We start from the raw sequence: 19,738 nt of genomic DNA on the forward strand, positions 1-19,738 counted from the left end.
AGGTATGAATAAGGCTTTTTTTTTATTGTTAACAAGTTTATTTAGAGTTTTAACGGATTAGAACGAATAAATAACGTGATAAATTCGTTTGTTGGTATGGCTGAATTGTAGAATGGGGTTTGAAGAAAATTTTGGATGAAAACAAATGTATTTAACTTGTAGAATGTGGAGGATGTTGTTACTGATGTTGTTAGTGTTAATTTTGACCTCTTTGCGGAAATAAAATTATTAAATAGTTATATCGCGAATTGGTTGGTTGGGAAAATTTGGAAAATAATGTGCGGGTTGTTTTATGGCATATGTTGGTATTGATTTGGAAGTGTGAAGTCGAAATGAGGATTATTGCATTATGTCGTAAAGTAGACTAATTGCGTATATTGTGAATTATGAAAATTGTTGATGTTATTGATGTTGTTGTTGGGTTGTTGTTGGTTGTGTTGAGCCGAGTTGAATCTTGGGGAGGCTATATGTATAGGGGAAATGCTGCCGAAATTTCGGTAGGCAAGTAATAAAATTTGGATTCTTAAAGGCTTGAATTTGACAATTGGTAAACATGACCATTTGTAGATTTTGGACGAAATTGGAAGTGAAGCTAAGCGAGCATAAGGCGCAATCGAGGTATGTAAAGCTTACCCTTCATTCTTAGGCATGTTTTGAACATAATAGGCTCGGCCGCGAGCCTTAGATACGACTCCGTTCCTCGGAATTCGAGATGGAAATCTGCCCCAATTCCTTCAGTGAGATTGAATCATTTTCCTTATAACTTGTCTTCAAAGTGAGCTTTAAGTATGCAACCTTCCTAAACGGAGTCGGAATACTTCCAAATGATTATGGACGACCTCATAAGGTCTACTATCTGTAATTTACGTACGTCTCCTCGGGTTGGCCCGAGGTGGGCCCTCAAGGCCCGATACTTTCTGTATAACTTTAACTACTTTGTTTCTGTCCGACTTTCTCAGACAACATCTGGACTATTATTCTGATCATGATATGACTACTTTTTATATAAATTTTACAAAATGGCTTTGACATCTGAAAATCTGATTCTGGTAATAATCCGTCGTGCCTTCCCAAGCAGGATATAGGCGCATATTATGAACGCTATCCGAATACCCTGATTTGACTCGCCATTTGGCCTACTTCAGTTTGATTGAGTCGGTATAACGATCTGTATGTATGTGGATTCTCATTAATCTATTCGTGGATGTCTCAATGCTTCCTTTCACCGGATCCCGGGCCGATTTATATCGTGCGGATGGGCCGCCGAGTCCCTTGTCGGGGGCCGGGTCCCATGTATGAATTCCGAAGTATGATGTGTCCGGTTCCGGGGTACTGTGGTATATGTCGTTCCCGGTTACCGTGTATATGTTACGAAGTATGATGTGTCCGGCTTCCCGGCGTGTGATCTGTCCCCGGGGTTACCGTGGTTATGATATGATGTGTTATGTGACGGAGATGTTCGAAGATATGAAATCTTCTGAAATATGATATGTTGTGGCGCCAGAGGCAGGAGTGGCGACCACGTTCCTGTGCCCTATTATGATTTTGTCTGTCTGATTGGATTCTGATTTTGTCTGTCTGATATGGATTCTGATTCCGCTTGTCCGTATGGATTGTGATTCTGCCCGTCCGTCTGGACCATAATTCTGTCCGTCCGTTTGATTTATGGTTCTGTCCGTTATACTTCTGTGCTTCCGGTTCATGCTATGATTATGTTTGTTATGTTTCTGCTTTACATACTCGGTACATTTTGCGTACTGACCCCCGGTTCTTCGGGGGCTGCGCTACATGCCCGCAAGTACAGACGCACCTGAAGATACGCCGCCAGTCTAGGGCTCAGATACTGCTATTTTGAAGAGCTCCTTTGGTCCGGAGCGTGTACTTTTGGTATATACCTTCTGTCTTCTGTATATTCTGTATGTATGGCAACTCCGGGTACGGCGGGGCCCTGTCCCGTCATATGACTCTGTAAGTCTGTTAGAGGCCTGTAGATATGTTTGTGGGTTAGGGTCTTTCTGTACGGATGTGTGTATATGTTGTGTTTGGGGCGACCCCATTCGCCGCGGCGGCCGGTCCGCATATGTTTATATGTTGCTTTGTTGGCCGATGTGGCCTTTGTTGGTATTTTCTGTGCGCAGGGTTGTTTTGGATAGTCTGTAAAACAAAGGAAACTCTGCCAAAATTTTTCTGGAAATTATCTAAATTTGAAATATAGCCTTGACGGCTTCTGCTTTATACTTGAATGCGTTTGATAACAGTTGAGATAACATTGGATATATGTGTTTGGGTGCCCAGATCGGGTACTAGTCACGGCCCACGGGGTTGGGTCGTGACAATCTTAAATTATCCGAATATACAAAATACGGGAAATAACACGTAGGGAACAAGTAAGGGTACTTGTTCTTCATCTCTTCCTCAGCTTCCCAGGTCATCTCTTCTCTATTGTTGTTTCGCCATAATACTTTGACGGAAGCCACGTCCTTAGTTCGCAACGTCCTAATCTGCTGATCAAGTATGGCTATAGGCTGCTCCTCGTAGGATAACTCCTCTGTCACCTGGACATCATCTACGGGAAATACTCTGGAAGGATCGCCTATACATTTGCGAAGAATTGACACATGAAAGACTGGATGCACTGCTTCCAAATCAGATGGTAGGTCCAACTCGTAGGCAACCCGGCCTACCCTATGGATAATATGATACGGCCCAATGTATCTCGGGCTTAGCTTCCCTTTCTTGCCGAATCTCATGACACCCTTCATGGGTGACACCTTCAAGAACACCCAATCACCAACCTGAAATTCTAAGTGTCGACGTCGATTATCTGCATATGATTTCTGCCGACTCTGAGCTACCCGTAATCTCTACTGAATAAGATTCACTTTATCGATAGCCTGCTTAACCATATCTGGGCCTATTAATTTAGTCTCACCACTTTCAAACCAGCCAATAGGCGACCTGCACTTCCTTCCATACAAGGCCTCATACGACGCCATCTGAATACTCGAATGGTAGCTATTATTATAAGCAAACTCGATAAGTGGAAAATGATCGTCCCAGCTACCTCTGAAATCAATAATACAGGCCCGTAACATATATTGTAGTGTTTTAATAGTACGCTCGGCCTGTCCGTCAGTATGAGGGTGGAATATGGTGCTAAGACTCACTTGTGTCCCTAATCCCTCTTGGAAGGATCTCTAGAAGTTAGCTGTAAACTGGGCTCCTCTATCAGAGATAGTAGCTGTGGGAACCCCGTGAAGTCTCACTATATCCTTAAGGTATAACCTAGCATAATACTCAGCTGAATAAGTAGTCCTGACTGGGAGAAAGTGGGCTGATTTTGTCAACCTATCGACGAAAACCCAAATAGAATCATATTTTCGTGGAGTGCGAGGTAAAACTGTGACAAAGTCCATGTTAATTACCTCCCATTTCCATGCTGGAATCTCTATCTCCTTCAATAATCCACCGGGCTTCTGATGCTCGAACTTAACCTGTTGACAATTCGGGCACTGAGCGACAAACTCTGCTACATCTTTCTTCATGCCATCCCACTAATACAAGCATCTGAGGTCATGATACATCTTTGTTGACCCTGGATGAACAGAATAATGAGCATAGTGTGCCTCTCCCATAACCAGTTGCCGCAACCCTGCAACCTCAGGTATACATAACCTGCCTCTGTATCGTAGCACTCCATCAGGTGCAACTTCGAATGGGGTCTCCTCCTTCTGAAGAGCTGCATCTCTGTAATGTACAAGAATAGGGTCCTCATACTGGCGTCTCTTTACCTCTTCTATGATAGAGGACTCAGCAACTCCCCAAATAGAAACTCTATCGTTATCAGAATCAGCCAAACGGACTCCAAGGTTAGCTAACTGGCAAATCTCACGGACCATCTCTTTTCATTCTGGTTGTACGTCTGCCAAACTACCCATATATTTAAGGCTTAGTGCATCTGCTACAATATTTGCCTTCCCAGGATGGTATAGAATATCAACATCATAATCCTTCAGCAATTCTAGCCACCGCCTCTGCCACAAATTCAGCTCCTTCTGCTTAAAGATGTACTGGAGACTTTTATGATCCATATAAATATCAACATGTACGCCATATAAATAATGTCTCCATATCTTCAACGCATGAATTACTGCTGCTAACTCCAGATCATGAGTAGGGTAATTTCTTTCGTGCTTTCTGAGCTGCCGGGAGGCATAGGCTATAACTCTGCCATGCTGCATCAACACACAGCCTAACCCAACGCCTGAGGCATCACAATAAATAACATAGCCATCTGGTCCCTCAGGAAGTGTTAGAACGGGAGCCGTAGTCAACTTATCCTTCAATAATTGGAAGTTTTGCTCACAAGCATCGGTCCACTGAAACTTAGCTGCCTTCTGTGTTAGCCTTGTTAGAGGCGCTGAAATCGAAGCAAACTTCTCTACGAATCTCCGGTAAAATCCTACTAGCCCCAGAAAACTACGTACCTGTTATATCCCATATTTTATGCATTCGGATATTTCAAGGTGAATGTGGTAAGTTAAGGGCAAGACCACTTTCAAAAATTATTTTAATGTACAAGTGGTTATGAATATTATTTATGACTATTACTATTATGGAAATATTGAGAAAGACTAAGGGAAAAAAGAAAAATTCACAAAATGGCTTATGGTAATATTGCAAAAGGCTAGGGGCAAAATGGTAATTTCACAAAGTGTTCAAGAATGTTCTTGAAGGACCAAAGTGTTCAAGAATATTCTTGAAGGTCCATGTTGGCCGTGTGACATGTGTGGTATATGCCCACATTTTTTTTGGGGACTAAAGCTTACATAAGAAGAAACTTGGTCTTCTTTGACCAATTTAAGAAATTTCAAGAAAAGAGGGAGAAAACTCTAGAAAAAGAAAGAAGCGGGGGCATGTGGCCATTTCATATTTAAAGGGGGCAAATATATATATGGAGAAAGATGACTAATTCATCATTTGAAACCAAGAACCTTGGAGAGAAAAAAAAAAGAGAAAAAGGAGCCAAGGCATTCGGCCATGGCTAGCCAAATTTGGCTCCATGGAAGACTTAGCAAAAAAATATTTTCTCCTAGTTTTCCAAGCAATTGGAAGGCCCTCTACAACATGGAAGAGTTGTGGGAACAAGAAAATCATTTAATTGTACAAATTCATAACCCTAGCCAAGTGGGAACTTGAAGGGAAAAAGGTAAGAACCAATCTTCTTTTATGTGTTAAGAATATTTGGTACATGTTGTAGTGTGTAGAGATGAATAAAAGTCATGAAAATGTGAGTGTTATATTGTAGCCGTGCATGGTTGGAGTTGGCCATGAATGTGTAGTTGTGGCCGTGTGTGTGATGTGTTGTGTAGAAAGAACGGATTAATTTTACTTAGTATTTAAATTGTTGTTGTAATGTATAGAAATAGATGAAAATTCATGAAAATATGCATGTTGTTGTTGTGGCCGAATGATGGGTGATTTGGCAAGATTGTAGTGAATTGATTCTATTTAATATTTTAGTTGTTGTATTGTGAATTTCATGACGAAAGATGAAGGTTGCATGGCTTGAAATGAAGTTGTAGTCGTTATAGGGTTGTTGAAGAAGTTACTGCGCTACTAGCTTAGATTCTTACATTGTATGAATAATGTTGTTAATGTATGGTTGTTGATATGGTTTATGAATCTAGAACAAGAGAAAATATGTTGCCAATGTTTTTATTGATGTTGGAGAGGTTCGGGCGGCATTGTATGTTGATTGGGTCATTTTGAATATTGTAGTGTTGCTAGAATAATTGTTGGCATTGTTGTTGGTTTGGCCGAGTTGAATTCTCGAATTGTATTGATAAATTGGCCGAGTTAGATTCTCGGGGGTGGTATATTTACAGGGGAGATGCTGCCGAAATTTCGGCAGGATATAAGTTAATTTATTTGAGAAGTTAAGACTAGTGAATGATAATGAATTTAATGATTATGTGAATTCTTTTGTATGTAGACTAGCAAGCTTGGAAAAATAAGCATAGCTAACAGGACGTGGAACAGGTATGTAAGGCTTACCCTTTTTCCTTTTGGCATGTCCTAGAGCAAAGTAAGTTATAATATGCACCTTGAGGTAACTCTACTCTTGATTCCGAGTCTGTTTATGATTCGTATGCACCTTCTGATATAAGTATTCTGATATGAGTATTTTGATATAAGTATTCTGATATGAGTATCCTCTGTAAGCCCTAATGTCCCCAACTTCTGTACACGATCTCGGATAGCTTGAAAATGCCCGTAGAGGTTTCTGTACTAAAACGCTCGTAACTTTCTGCTACTGAGTCCGATCGACCCGAAACTTGTTTCCGAGCCTTCAGATGTCGGTAAGTGTGTGTGTATCTGTCGGGTCATGATTTGTGTGCATATGGTTTCTCACGACTCTGCTCGTGCACGTCTGAGTATGTCTTTTCACTGCGTCCCGGGCCAGGTTCTGTTATCGTGCACTTCCTCTGCATTGTTCACCGCGCCCCTCGGTGGGAGAGCCGGGTTCTGTTATCTATATATGATGATATGGGGATGGCGGCCAGGATTGCATATGACTCTGTTCACCGCGTCTCTCCTTAGAGGGTCGGGTTCTGTTACCGTGTCCCTCGCTAGAGGGCCGGGATTTGTTATCTGTTATATGTATATGCATATGATGACATATGATCTTTTGCATACATGATTTTTGTTTTGAAGTAAGCATTTTGATGTCTTGGATAAGGTACTTACCTTCTGTTCTTCTGATTCTGATTATGGTTCTGTCTGTTATACTTCTGTACTCTGACTCCGACTATGGTTCTGTTTACTGTATTTCTTGCCTTATATGCTCAGTACATATTCCGTACTGACCCCCTTTCTTCGGGGGCTGCGTTTCATGCCGCGCAGGTATACCCATATTAGTAGAAGCTTTTGTCAGAAGATGAGCCAGCGGGATTGGCAAGCTCCAGTTCCTCTAGGAGCGTTGCCGAGTCAGCGTAGATGTGTTATGGTTTCTGATCGGTGTTAGAGACTTTGCAGACAGAGTCGTGGGTGTTGGAAGTCAGTCTGTAAGCGGCTCCATCAGCCGATGTGTCCTTCTGTATTATATGATAAATTCCATATGTTTACAAATTTTGTTTGGTTTGAATACTACAAAAGGAAGCATTTCTGAAAGTATGTATTTCATTATATTTGTCATTTTGTTTGATTAAAAGACCAGGGGACTGCTTCTGTAATCAGAGTCAGTGGGTTCGCTCGGCTCCGGATGTGGGGTCGGGTGCCCATCACACCCTAGTAAGGTTAGGGTGTGACAAAGTGGTATCAGAGCTGGTTTGTCCTAGGGGTTATCTGCAAAGTCGTGTCCAGTAGAGTCCTGTTTATGGTGTGAAGCCGGCCACATTTATAAACAGGAAGCTACGGGGCATCTAGGGATTGTTGACCTTCTTTCTGTCCAAGATCGTGCGATAGAGCCAAGTCATAGGAAAATGAAATTCTTTATGTGAGCCTTACATATGACGGAAGAAGGTAAGTGGCGACATGAAAAGTCACAGGGGTTTTGAATAATAAGAATGGTGAAGGAGATTCTGCTAGAATTGTCGGGTACGCCTAACAGGAAGAAGTGTGGAAAGGAAATCTCGTAAACGGACGATAAGTGGGGCGAGCCGTTTCAAAAAGGTTATGGATTTGGTATGACACGAAGAATAATAGCGAGAAAGACGATTAGTAGCCTAGAGGATTCAAATGGATAACATCCAAGGTTCAGTAGAAGCAAGGTTTGTTGAAAAATTCGGAGGAAGTCGACGATCAGTTTTGCTGTAGACTATGATGTAAAAACACTGAGTGGAAACCCAAATAGGTTGGTAACCGAGTATGCATAAGTAATGGCGATGAAGGTACGTTCGTTACCATCGGGGCTCTGGGAATCCAGGATTGAAGGTAACTATACATGAAAGTAAAAGGTGAATATTAAGAATAAAAAAAGGGTAAAATAGTAATTGTACACAGAAGGACGGGTTACGAAAATGCCCCGGAATCTGTAAGACCTCGACTAGCCCCAAATCATGTAATAAAGGTCATATGAGAAAGCGGATGCGATTATATCAGTACTAAGGCACCGAATTCCACCAAGGCCTCGAGGTTAAGCGTGCCAAGGTGGGAGGATGGGTGACCCCCTGGGAAGTATAATAAAAAATTTCACAAATGTAGATCCAAAAGACAAATGAAATATTAGAGTAACCTAAAGGAAGTTAGAGTATACAGGACGGTTGAAGATCATAAGAGGTCGCGTAGAACGAGGCAGATTGGATCGGTGAAAAGACAGAAGGTGCATTACAGCTCTGGAATTAGGATAGGCTTGAATAGTGTTTGGAAGTATTTCGTGGACTAGTTGATAGTAACTATATATATATATATATATATGAATGCGTAGGATATCCCACATATGCTTGTATCGGTGAACATGTGCGTCCCAGCAACCGGCGCTATGGTAAAGAAAGCACCAATTGAGTAAGGGTACCGAAGTTCAGGTAATAAGTAAAGATAAATGGTACAAGTGTCACAAGGTAAGCTGATGTCATTTTCTCTACTCGTGAAGACTGGAAAGATTATAACATGATGATATTTGAAAGGGAAGAGAGTGAAGGGCGATAGGTAATTATGGTAGGTAAGGAAACTCGGGGACGATTGGTGTATAAGGAGCCCCTTAATGGGGGGGGGGGGGGGAGAATATATATATTATGTCAGGCTCTAAAGGAATCTCAATACTCTCAGACTCCAAAGGAGGGAAGTCTATCAGCTTGGGGGCCAGAATATATAAAAAAACATATTGGCATACCAAAGAGAATACCCGAATAAAATAGAAGCGAATTGACAGAGAGTGTACCGTAAAGCCAATATGAAGGAAAAGGATGAGAGACACCTTAAGAAAATGCTTCTTGCCAATGTGAACTATGACATGGCTATGCCATGATTTGAATCCCTCCTATCGGGCGAACGGGCGTCGTACCTGAGTGCGAAGTGATATGTTTAAAAGGTAACAAGAGAGCAAGAAAAAGGCTACAAGTTAAGTTCACAAAGGATAATGGAGAAAATGAAAGACTCAAAGGATATCTCGAGTGACAATGACTATTATAACGGAAGTACCAATAATTGGTAGTCTGGAAATTTTTGAAATAAAGAAGGAATGCAGTGTCTATGAATGAAATAAGAGAGTTCATTGGATACTGGAAAATAGTGAACCGTTAATTATACGGAGCATGAGAATATACGCTATGAAATCATATGAACCATCGACGTGAAGCGATGCTCGACCATATTTGTAAGGAATTCACGCCAGAGTGCCGATACAAAGAAATCAATAACAAGTACACTTGTGTCGAGGAATATGAGAGCAAGGAATAACCTGTGGCCATATTGGATCGTTAAGCTAAGGTTGTGTACTAAAGACATGGCTTCTTTAAGGTGTGGTGACGAGACCATAGCGACGAAGAGATGAGCTGGGAAGGACAAGGATAGTAAGTTGGCGCAATGGATTGGAAAACCTATGACACAGAATAAGAACTCATCAAAAGGCCGAGGAGTTTCACTATAAGGAAATAAGGCGAAGGATAAGGAATGGACATGAAGGAAAGAATAACTATAAAAGGGGCCCTCCTGAAGTATTATGATACCCCATAAGATCAGTTGAACATTCGAGGACGAATGTTCTAAAGGGGGCGAGGATGTTATATCCCGTATTTTATGCATTCGGATATTTCAAGGTGAACGTGGTAAGTTAAGGGCAAGACCACTTTCAAAAATTATTTTAATGTACAAGTGGTTATGAATATTATTTATGACTATTACTAGTATGGAAATATTGAGAAAGACTAAGGGCAAAAAGGGAAATTCACAAAATGGCTGATGGTAATATTGCAAAAGGCTAGGGGCAAAACGGTAATTTCACAAAGTGTTCAAGAATGTTCTTGAAGGACCAAAGTGTTCAAGAATCTTCTTGAAGGGCCATGTTTGCTGTGTGACATGTGTGGTATATGCCCACATTTCTTTGGGGACTAAAGCTTACATAAGAAGAAACTTGGTCTTCTTAGACCAATTTAAGAAATTTCAAGAAAAGAGGGAGAAAACTCTAGAAAAAGAAAGAAGAGGGGGCATGTGGCCATTTCATATTTAAAGGGGGAATATATATATATGGATAAAGATGACTAATTCATCATTTTAAACCAAGAACCTTGGAGAGAAAAAAAAAGAGAGAAAAAGGAGCCAAGGCATTCGGCCATGGCTAGCCAAATTTGGCTCGATGGAAGACTTAGCAAAAAAAATATTTTCTCCTAGTTTTCCAAGCAATTGGAAGGCCCTCTAACACATGGAAGAGTTGTGGGAACAAGAAAATCATTTAATTGTACAAATTCATAACCCTAGCCAAGTGGGAACTTGAAGGGAAAAAGGTAAGAACCAATCTTCTTTTATGTGTTAAGAATATTTGGTACATGTTGTAGTGTGTAGAGATGAATAACAGTCATGAAAATGTGAGTGTTATGTTGTAGCCGTGCATGGTTGGAGTTGGCCATGAATTTGTAGTTGTGGCCGTGTGTGTGATGTGTTGTGTAGAAAGAATGGATTAATTTTACTTAGTATTTAAATTGTTGTTGTAATGTATAGAAATATATGAAAATTCATGAAAATATGCATGTTGTTGTTGTGGCCGAATGATGGGTGATTTGGCAAGATCGTAGTGAATTGATTCTATTTAATATTTTAGTTGTTGCATTGTGAATATCATGATGAAAGATGAAGGTTGCATGGCTTGAAATGAAGTTGTAGTCGTTATAGGGTTGTTGAAGAAGTTAATGCGCTACTAGCTTAGATTCTTACATTGTATGAATAATGTTGTTAATGTATGGTTGTTGATATGGTTTATGAATCTAGAACAAGAGAAAATATGTTGCCAATGTTTTTATTGAAGTTGGAGAGGTTCGGGCGGCATTGTATGTTGATTGGGTCATTTTGAATATTGTAGTGTTGCTAGAATAATTGTTGGCATTGTTGTTGGTTTGGCCGAGTTGAATTCTCGGATTGTATTTATAAATTGGCCGAGTTAGATTCTCTGGGGTGGTATATTTACAGGGGAGATGCTGCCGAAATTTCGGCAGGATATAAGTGAATTTATTTGAGAAGTTAAGACTAGTGAATGATAATGAATTTAATGATTATGTGAATTCCTTTGTATGTAGACTAGCAAGCTTGGAAAAATAAGCATAGCTAACAGGACGTGGAACAGGTATGTAAGGCTTACCCTTTTTTTCTTTTGGCATGTCCTAGAGCCAAGTAAGTTATAATATGCACATTGAGGTAACTCTACTCTTGATTCCGAGTCTGTTTATGATTCGTATGCACCTTCTGATATAAGTATTCTGATATGAGTATTTTGATATAAGTATTCTGATATGAGTATTCTGATATGAGTATCCTCTGTAAGCCCTAATGTCCCCAACTTCTGTACACGATCTCAGATAGCTTGAAAATGCCCGTAGAGGTTTCTGTACTAAAACGCTCGTAACTTTCTGCTACTGAGTCCGATCTACCCGAAACTTGTTTCCGAGCCTTCAGATGTCGGTAAGCGTGTGTGTCTCTGTCGGGTCATGATTTGTGTGCATATGGTTTCTCACGACTCTGCTCGTGCACGTCTGAGTATGTCTTTTCACTGCGTCCCGGGCCAGGTTCTGTTATCGTGCACTTCCTCTGCATTGTTCACCGCGCTCCTCGGTGGGAGAGCCGGGTTCTGTTATCTGTATATGATGATATGGGGATGGCGGCCAGGATTGCATATGACTCTGTTCACCGCGTCTCTCCCTAGAGGGTCGGGTTCTGTTACCGTGTCCCTCGCTAGAGGGCCGGGATCTGTTATCTGTTATATGTATATGCATATGATGACATATGATCTTTTGCATACATGATTTGTGTTTTGAAGTAAGCATTTTGATGTCTTGGATAAGGTACTTACCTTCTGTTCTTCTGATTCTGATTATGGTTCTGTCTGTTATACTTCTGTACTCTGACTCCAACTATGGTTCTGTTTACTGTATTTCTTGCCTTATTTGCTCAGTACATATTCCGTACTGACCCCCTTTCTTCGGGGGCTGCGTTTCATGCTGCGCAGGTACACCCATATTAGTAGAAGCTTTTGTCAGAAGATGAGCCAGCGGGATTGGCAAGCTCCAGTTCCTCTAGGAGCGTTGCCGAGTCAGCGTAGATGTGTTATGGTTTCTGATCGGTGTTAGAGACTTTGCAGACAGAGTCGTGGGTGTTGGAAGTCAGTCTGTAAGCGGCTCCATCAGCCGATGTGTCCTTCTGTATTGTATGATAAATTCCATATGTTTACAGATTTTGTTTGGTTTGAATACTACAAAAGGAAACATTTCTGAAAGTATGTATTTCATTATATTTGTCATTTTGTTTGATTAAAAGACCAGGGGACTGCTTCTGTAATCAGAGTCAGTGGGTTCGCTCGGCTCCGGATGTGGGGCCAGGTGCCCATCACACCCTAGTAAGGTTAGGGTGTGATAGTACCTCAGTAGGTGTCGTAGGTCTAGGCCAAGTCTTGACAGCTTCAATCTTCTGTGTGTCTACCCGAATACCATCAGCTCCAATGATATGCCCCAAGAAAGCTACTGAAGTCAACCAAAATTCACATTTAGAGAACTTAGCATACAATTTCTGGTGCTGGAGCACCCTAAGTACCGTCCCCAAATGATCTGCATGCTCCTGTTCTGATCGTGAATAGACCATAATATCGTCAATAAATACAATCACGAACAGGTCAAGGAATGGCTTGAACACTCGGTTCATAAAATCCATAAATACTGCTGGAGCATTGGTCAACCCAAAGGACATCACTCTAAACTCATAATGCCCATATCGAGTCCTGAACGCAGTCTTGGGAATATCTGCCTCCTTTACCCGCACCTGATGATAGCCTGACCGCAAGTCTATCTTCGAAAAGCATTTAGCACCCTGTAGCTGGTCAAACAAATCATCAATCCTGGGGAGGGGATACCTGTTCTTTATTGTTACTTTATTCAGCTACCTATAATCAATACACATCCGCAGCGACCCATATTTCTTTCTCACAAATAATACCGGTGCTCCCCAAGGTGATGTACTGGGCTTGATGAAGCCCTTTTCTAATAAATCTCTCAGTTGCTCCTTCAACTCTTTTAGTTCTGCAGGTGCCATCCTGTAAGGAGGAATAGATATGGGTTGAGTGTCTGGCAATACGTCTATAGTGAACTCTATCTCACGCTCAGGAGGAAGGCCTGGAAGTTCATCTGGGAATACATCTGGAAATTTGTTAACTATCGGCACTGACTGAAGAGTCGGCGCCTTTGCTTTCAGGTCATGCACACGAACCAGATGATAAATATACCCCTTTCTAGCCATCTTCCTTGCCTTGAGATATGAAATAAACTTACCCCTCGGCGATGCCGTATTCCCTAACCACTCTATAGCTGGCTCTCCTGGAAACCGAAACTGAATTATCTTTTCTCTACAATCAACGTTAGCATAACAAGAAGCTAACCAGTCCATACCCATAATAACATCAAACTCAGTCATATCTAACTCTATCAGATCTGCCTTGGTGCAACGACTATATATAATTACCGAACAATCTCTATATACTTGCCTTGCTATAACAGAATCTCCTACCGGTGTAGCTACCTCAAATGGTTCTATCAATTCAGGTTTTATCCCAATTTTACTAGCAACAAAGGGCGAATTATACGATAAGGTGGAGCCTGGGTCTATCAATGCATATACGTCTCGGGAGAAGATCGATAGTATACCTGTAACCAAATTTGGTGACGCCTCCTGATACTGTCTACTAGCCAAGGCATATATGCGGTTCGAAGGACCGCTAGAACTAGAAGCTCCGCCGCGACCTCTACCATGGCCTGCTGGTACCTGAACTCTCTGCCCCATAGGACGCATAGCTACGAAAGAACATAAACCAGCAACCGACCCAGTGGGCTGAACCGCACCGCCCGGACTACCACTATATGGACACTCCCTCATAATATGGCCTTGAAGGCCACAAGAAAAACAAGCACTTGTAGCACGATAACATTCTCTAGAATGATACCTACCGCACCGAGAACACCGAGGCAAAGGTGGCCTCGACTGACTGAAACCTCTGTTCATCTGCGAACCCGAAGCCTTGGAGCTCTGACCGGCTCCTGAATACCCTGTATTATCAAATCTCCTGCCTGTAACCTGTGGGGGTACACTCCGTGCTGGCTGGGAAGAATATCTACTATACTGCTGAGGCTGCCCGCCTCGGAACTCACCAGAATAACTGGCCGATCTAGCTCTCTTATGCTGGTCCCTGTCATGATATCTATCGGGCTGATGCCCTCTGTCTCGATCCTCTACCCCCTGTGCATATGCCTGTACCCGAGCAATATCCATACCTGGCTGAGAAGACATTACCATACAGCTATCATTCAAGTAACGATCCAGCCCCATCACATAACGATGCACCCTATAAGCCATATCAGCTACAATAGTAGGCGCATATCTGGCCAACGAATCAAACTCAAGACTGTACTCTCGAACGCTCCTGCCATTCTGCCTCAGATATAAGAATCTATCAACTCTATCTCGCCTCATCTCTGGGGGTAGAAAGTGGCCAAGGAAGGCCTCCACGAACTCATCCCATACTGCTGGAGGAGCGTCCTCCCCCCTAGATAACTCCCACGACTCATACCAATTAACAACTACATCCCGCAACCTATACGAAGCCAACTCAACAGACTCAGTCTCAGAAGCCCTAATTATCCTCAACGTACGCTGCATCTGCCGAATAAACTCCTGCGGGTCATCCTCAGTCTTTGACCCGAAAAACTATGGACGCTTACAACTTAAGAAGTCATGAGCCCTCAAACTATCATGTCTATCCGCACGGTCAACCCCTAGCTCATGCCTGCGAGCCTGCCCTGCCACTAATCTGGTCAACAACTGAACTGCATCCCTCATGGCTCTATCCTCCTCCCCTGGCTGAGGAGCTGGAGGCTCAGGTGCTGGAACCTCGGGAGCTGGCGGTGGAGCCGCCCCCTGACCCGGAGCTGTCGCTACCCTAGATTCCTCTGGAAGTGGCGGTGTAGCAGAACTCGCAGACTGGAACACAACCTCAGGCATAATCTGGGCACGGGCCCTAGTAACTCTCCGAGTCTTGCTAGTATCCCCTGCTACCGATTTGCCCTTCTGGGCAGCTGTCGCTTTCTTTGGAGGCATAGCTGTAAACATAATAGTCTGTTAGAAAGGGGTTATCCTGATAATAAAGCTCTATCGCACGATCTAGGATAAGAAGGAAAGATGACATCCTAAATGTCATGTAGCCTTCTGTTTATAGATGTGGTGCACAAGACACCGATAAAAAAGACTCTACTAGACACGGTCTGTGGACACTCCGAGGATGAACTGCTCTGATACCACTTTTGTCACGACCCAGCCCCATGGGCCATAACTAGTGCCCGAGCTGGACACCCATATGTACCTGTCAAACATTATCGGACTGATACCATTGGTCCTCAATCAATCACATCGTAATAACATACACGAGCCGACGACGCTGCCACTACAAACCAGAATATTACGCAGGCCGGCAAGGCTGCCACGACGAAACGATAATATATGTAAGCCGGCAAGGCTGCTACAACGATAGAACATCCATAATAACCATATAGACACAACTGATCAAGTCTGAATACGACCCACATACATGTCTACAGACCTCTAAGAGTGTCAGCAGTGAAATATGAGGGGACAGGGCCCCGTCGTACCCCTAGACAAACATATACATATATACAACAGAAGATCTATACCAAAATCTAGGCTCCGGAACAACGGAGCTCTCCAAGATAGCAGATAGGGAATCCTAAGCTGGCGGATCACCAAAGCGAGTATCTGCACCTGCGGGCATGAAACGCAGCCCCCCGAAGAAAGGGGGTCAGTACAGAATATGTACTGAGTATATAAAGCATGAAATACAGTAAAAAGGACCATAACTGAAATAAGGTGTGCAGAAAACAAGTACAATGTCCAGAATACCAACACTTGCCCTTTGAAACATAAATCATGCATTTCAGTATCATATATCATATCAGGCCCCTTATGGGACCCGATAAACATGGTCGCCACCCCGTCTTTGGCGCCATAACACAGCATAACACCATAGCACAACATAACTCCATAAACACAGCATAACCCCACAACACAGCATAACTCCATAAACACAGCATAACCCCATAACACAGCATAATCTATAAACACAGCATAACCCCATAACACAGCATAACTCCATCATATATATATATATATCATGTTCCGTCCCTCTAGTGAGAGACTCGGTGAATAAAGCAGTGAGAATGTGCACGATAACATATCCTGGCCCGGGACTCAGTGAAAGACATATTGAGACATGCACGAGTGGAGTAGTGAGCAACCATATGCAAATTAAAACATTATCAAAGACTCAATGGAATAATCAAAACGAACTATCATTTGAAAATCAAGACAATAGTCATATCAAATACCTTTCGAATGTCACTGTGGATTATATCAAAATAGAACTTCTGGAATCATATACACGTATCAAGACATAATAAAATAGCTTCTGGAAATCAAGAACAGTAGCTATCCTAGTAGCTCTAAGAATAGGAACTTCTTTGGAATAATATTCACATCGTCTATTTTTTTCATAAAGATCAAGCCAAAAAGAAAGAAGGGTTAACTTTACATATCTGTTAGCGACTATTCTTAAATCCGTTCGCCTCGTCGCTCTTTTAGCCTAATTAATATAAGAGTAACTTTATCATTAGTAACTATATTTTCTAGTTTGTAAATCCGTAGGCCGTCGCTTATAGAACTTATTCTTTAACTTATATTTCTCGTTTAGGGTTTTTCATTATTCAAGGACTTAACGAAAATCGGGCAGCATTTCCCCTATATATTCGACTAACCCGAATTTCCAATTACCCTCCTGTTAACACAGAAACACCACCAACAACATATGGATATAATCATATCTTCAATTCTTTCAATTCAATAAGAATAACAACATGTTCATATCAACACAACTTTAACCTTATATTTAATCCCTTCATTCCTTTACCATATAATTCATGATAACATCAACCATGTTGTCACTTAAAAATCAATTCACCATGCCTAATTAAAGCATCCCCCTACACAGCTCAATTGACATTTCAACATCAACATATACAACTTCTTACATCCATCACATATTTACCAATTTATACAAGTTTAAATTGTCTCCAAAACGTGTAAAAAAAAGATTAGCTCTTACCTTGATAAGCTTGGTTCCTTAATATTGTTAATCCCTTGAATGTTCACAACACCACAACACTTTAATTTTTCTCCATCATCCTCTCAATGCTCGGCCAAAGCAACCATGGCCGAGAGCTTTTTTTTTTCTTTCTTCAATTTAATTGTTGTTCTTGTTTTGTGTTCAATTGCAATGTGAAGAGATGACTCATTACCTCATTTGGTGATATACATATATGAGACTCCTAGGCCCTACACGTGCCCCCCCCCCCCTTATGTTTCATCTATTTTCCTTTTTTTTAATTAAAAATCGGGTGGGGCCCACTTTTGTAATTAATCTTGATTAATTTAATTAATCACTAATTCTTGCTTAATAATCTAATCACAAATAATTAATCCCTAATCTCCAATAATATTTTTACACTAATTAAAATTAATAAACAATTTACTTTTTAATTAAAATTGAAAATTAAAGATTTCTATTTCGTGTCCGAAATGATCCCGTCTTTAACTTGAGTCGATTCTCTTGCGAACAACTCGACGTATGAAAATACGGGATATAACATTCGGAGTTAGTATTTAGTGATTGTGATTTAATTCTTGGACAGTGTTCGTTTTACTTGTTGTGAGCATGTCTATCTTTCAGTCTCTTACATATATATATGTTAGCTAACTGTTGTCGGCCTATGATGCCTACTCAGTACGTGTTGTTGTATCGATTCTACCTTGCTGCATTCTTTTGTGAGTGAAGAGTACGTGGCTAGATCAACTTCTTCCCCTCGAGACTGACTTCCAAGGCATTACTGACGAGTATCTAGGGTAAGCATATGGCCAGATCCGCAGCTTGAATGACTTCTCCCATTTTACTTGTCTTATTCGCTACATTTCATACAGTGTTTCATTTTGAGACTATGTATTCCGACTTTTAGTTATGTAGCGGCTCTTGTATTGCCTAGACCATATTTTGGGATTGATGCAATATTTCCACACTTATTTACTTATCTATTTCAAACTTCTTAGATATTTATGTTGGTTGGGTTATTTTATTATTGTTTGATTATTGATTAATGGACAAGTTCGCCTACCAGGTGGGAAAAGGGCAGCTGCCCGCACGTTCCCTGACTTGGGACGTGACAAGTTGGTATCAGATTCCTAGGTTACTCAATCAATAAGTACAAGAGCATGTCTAGTAGAGTCTTGCAGATCGGTTCGATGAGCTCCGTACTTATCTACGAATGGCTATAGGACATTTAGGAAACTTCACCTTCTTTTATTCTTTCATGCCACTTTATTCAAATTGGTATCTGGAATTTTCAAATTGGTATCTTATTTATTTTTATTCTCACACAGATGATGAGGACATGCTCCACCATAACGAGGGACGAGGTGCCCCTCTACTAGGTAGACACTAGGGAACAAGGACAGGTAAGAGGTCATGGAGCTGCGCCAGCCAGTGGCAGGGCCCTTGCAGTTAGACAGAGAAGAGCACGTCAATTTCTCTGAAGCCTTTGCCAGCACAAAAGCGGAGCACCAGCCTGAGAGAGCAAAGGCAGTCAAGGGAGGTATAGGGCCAGCCCAGACTTGCCCTGAAGGTATGTCAGACGCAGCATTCGAGGATACCATGGCCAGGATACTTCTTTATCTCAATGAGCAGCATGTCGTAGGTTATACCACTACACCTGGTGGTGCTTCGCAGACTAGAGCGGGGGTACGGACTCCTGGTTAGGGCTAGACTATGGGGATGCAGCCTGTTGCTGCCATGACCCCATGTATAGATGGTATCCCAGCCCTTCAGAGTGCTCCCAGACCAATAGTAGCTCAGACTCTGGCATTTGGGGAGCAGGACCTCGTCAGCAAGTTTCTGAAGATTGAGCCACCTAGATTCTTCGGCATGCGCAGTTAGAATGCATACGAGTTCAAAGTGGAGATACATGAGAGACTTTACCAGATGGGCATTGTGGAGTCTCACGACGTGGATTACGTGTCCTTATTCAGTTTTACGGTGATACGAAAACTTGGTGGAGGTATTATATTGTGGGCAGACCCATTGATACACCTCCACTCACTTGCACCCAGTTCCATCAGGCCTTCTTAGAGCAGTACGTACCGCGTACTTTTAGGGACGAGTACAGAGAGGAGTTTTCCCATTTACAGTAGATAGGAATGTTCGTATCAGAGTATGTGGCCAAATTTCTCTTTTTTGCTAGGTATGTGACCCAGTTGATTCCCACAGAGGTAGAGAGGGTTCGTAGATTTATTTTTTGACTTGTGCTTCCACTCCATATTGCTTGTTTCCAACTTGTAGCCGTAGGTTCTTCTTTCCAGGCACTCGTTGATCATACCGTAAGTGTTGTGTCTGCCAAGGCTCGTTCCTTGGGAGGATCTAGTGAGAAGAGGTCAC

Source organism: Lycium barbarum, chromosome 6 (genome assembly GCF_019175385.1).
Source record: "Lycium barbarum isolate Lr01 chromosome 6, ASM1917538v2, whole genome shotgun sequence".
Taxonomy (NCBI): Eukaryota; Viridiplantae; Streptophyta; class Magnoliopsida; order Solanales; family Solanaceae; genus Lycium; species Lycium barbarum.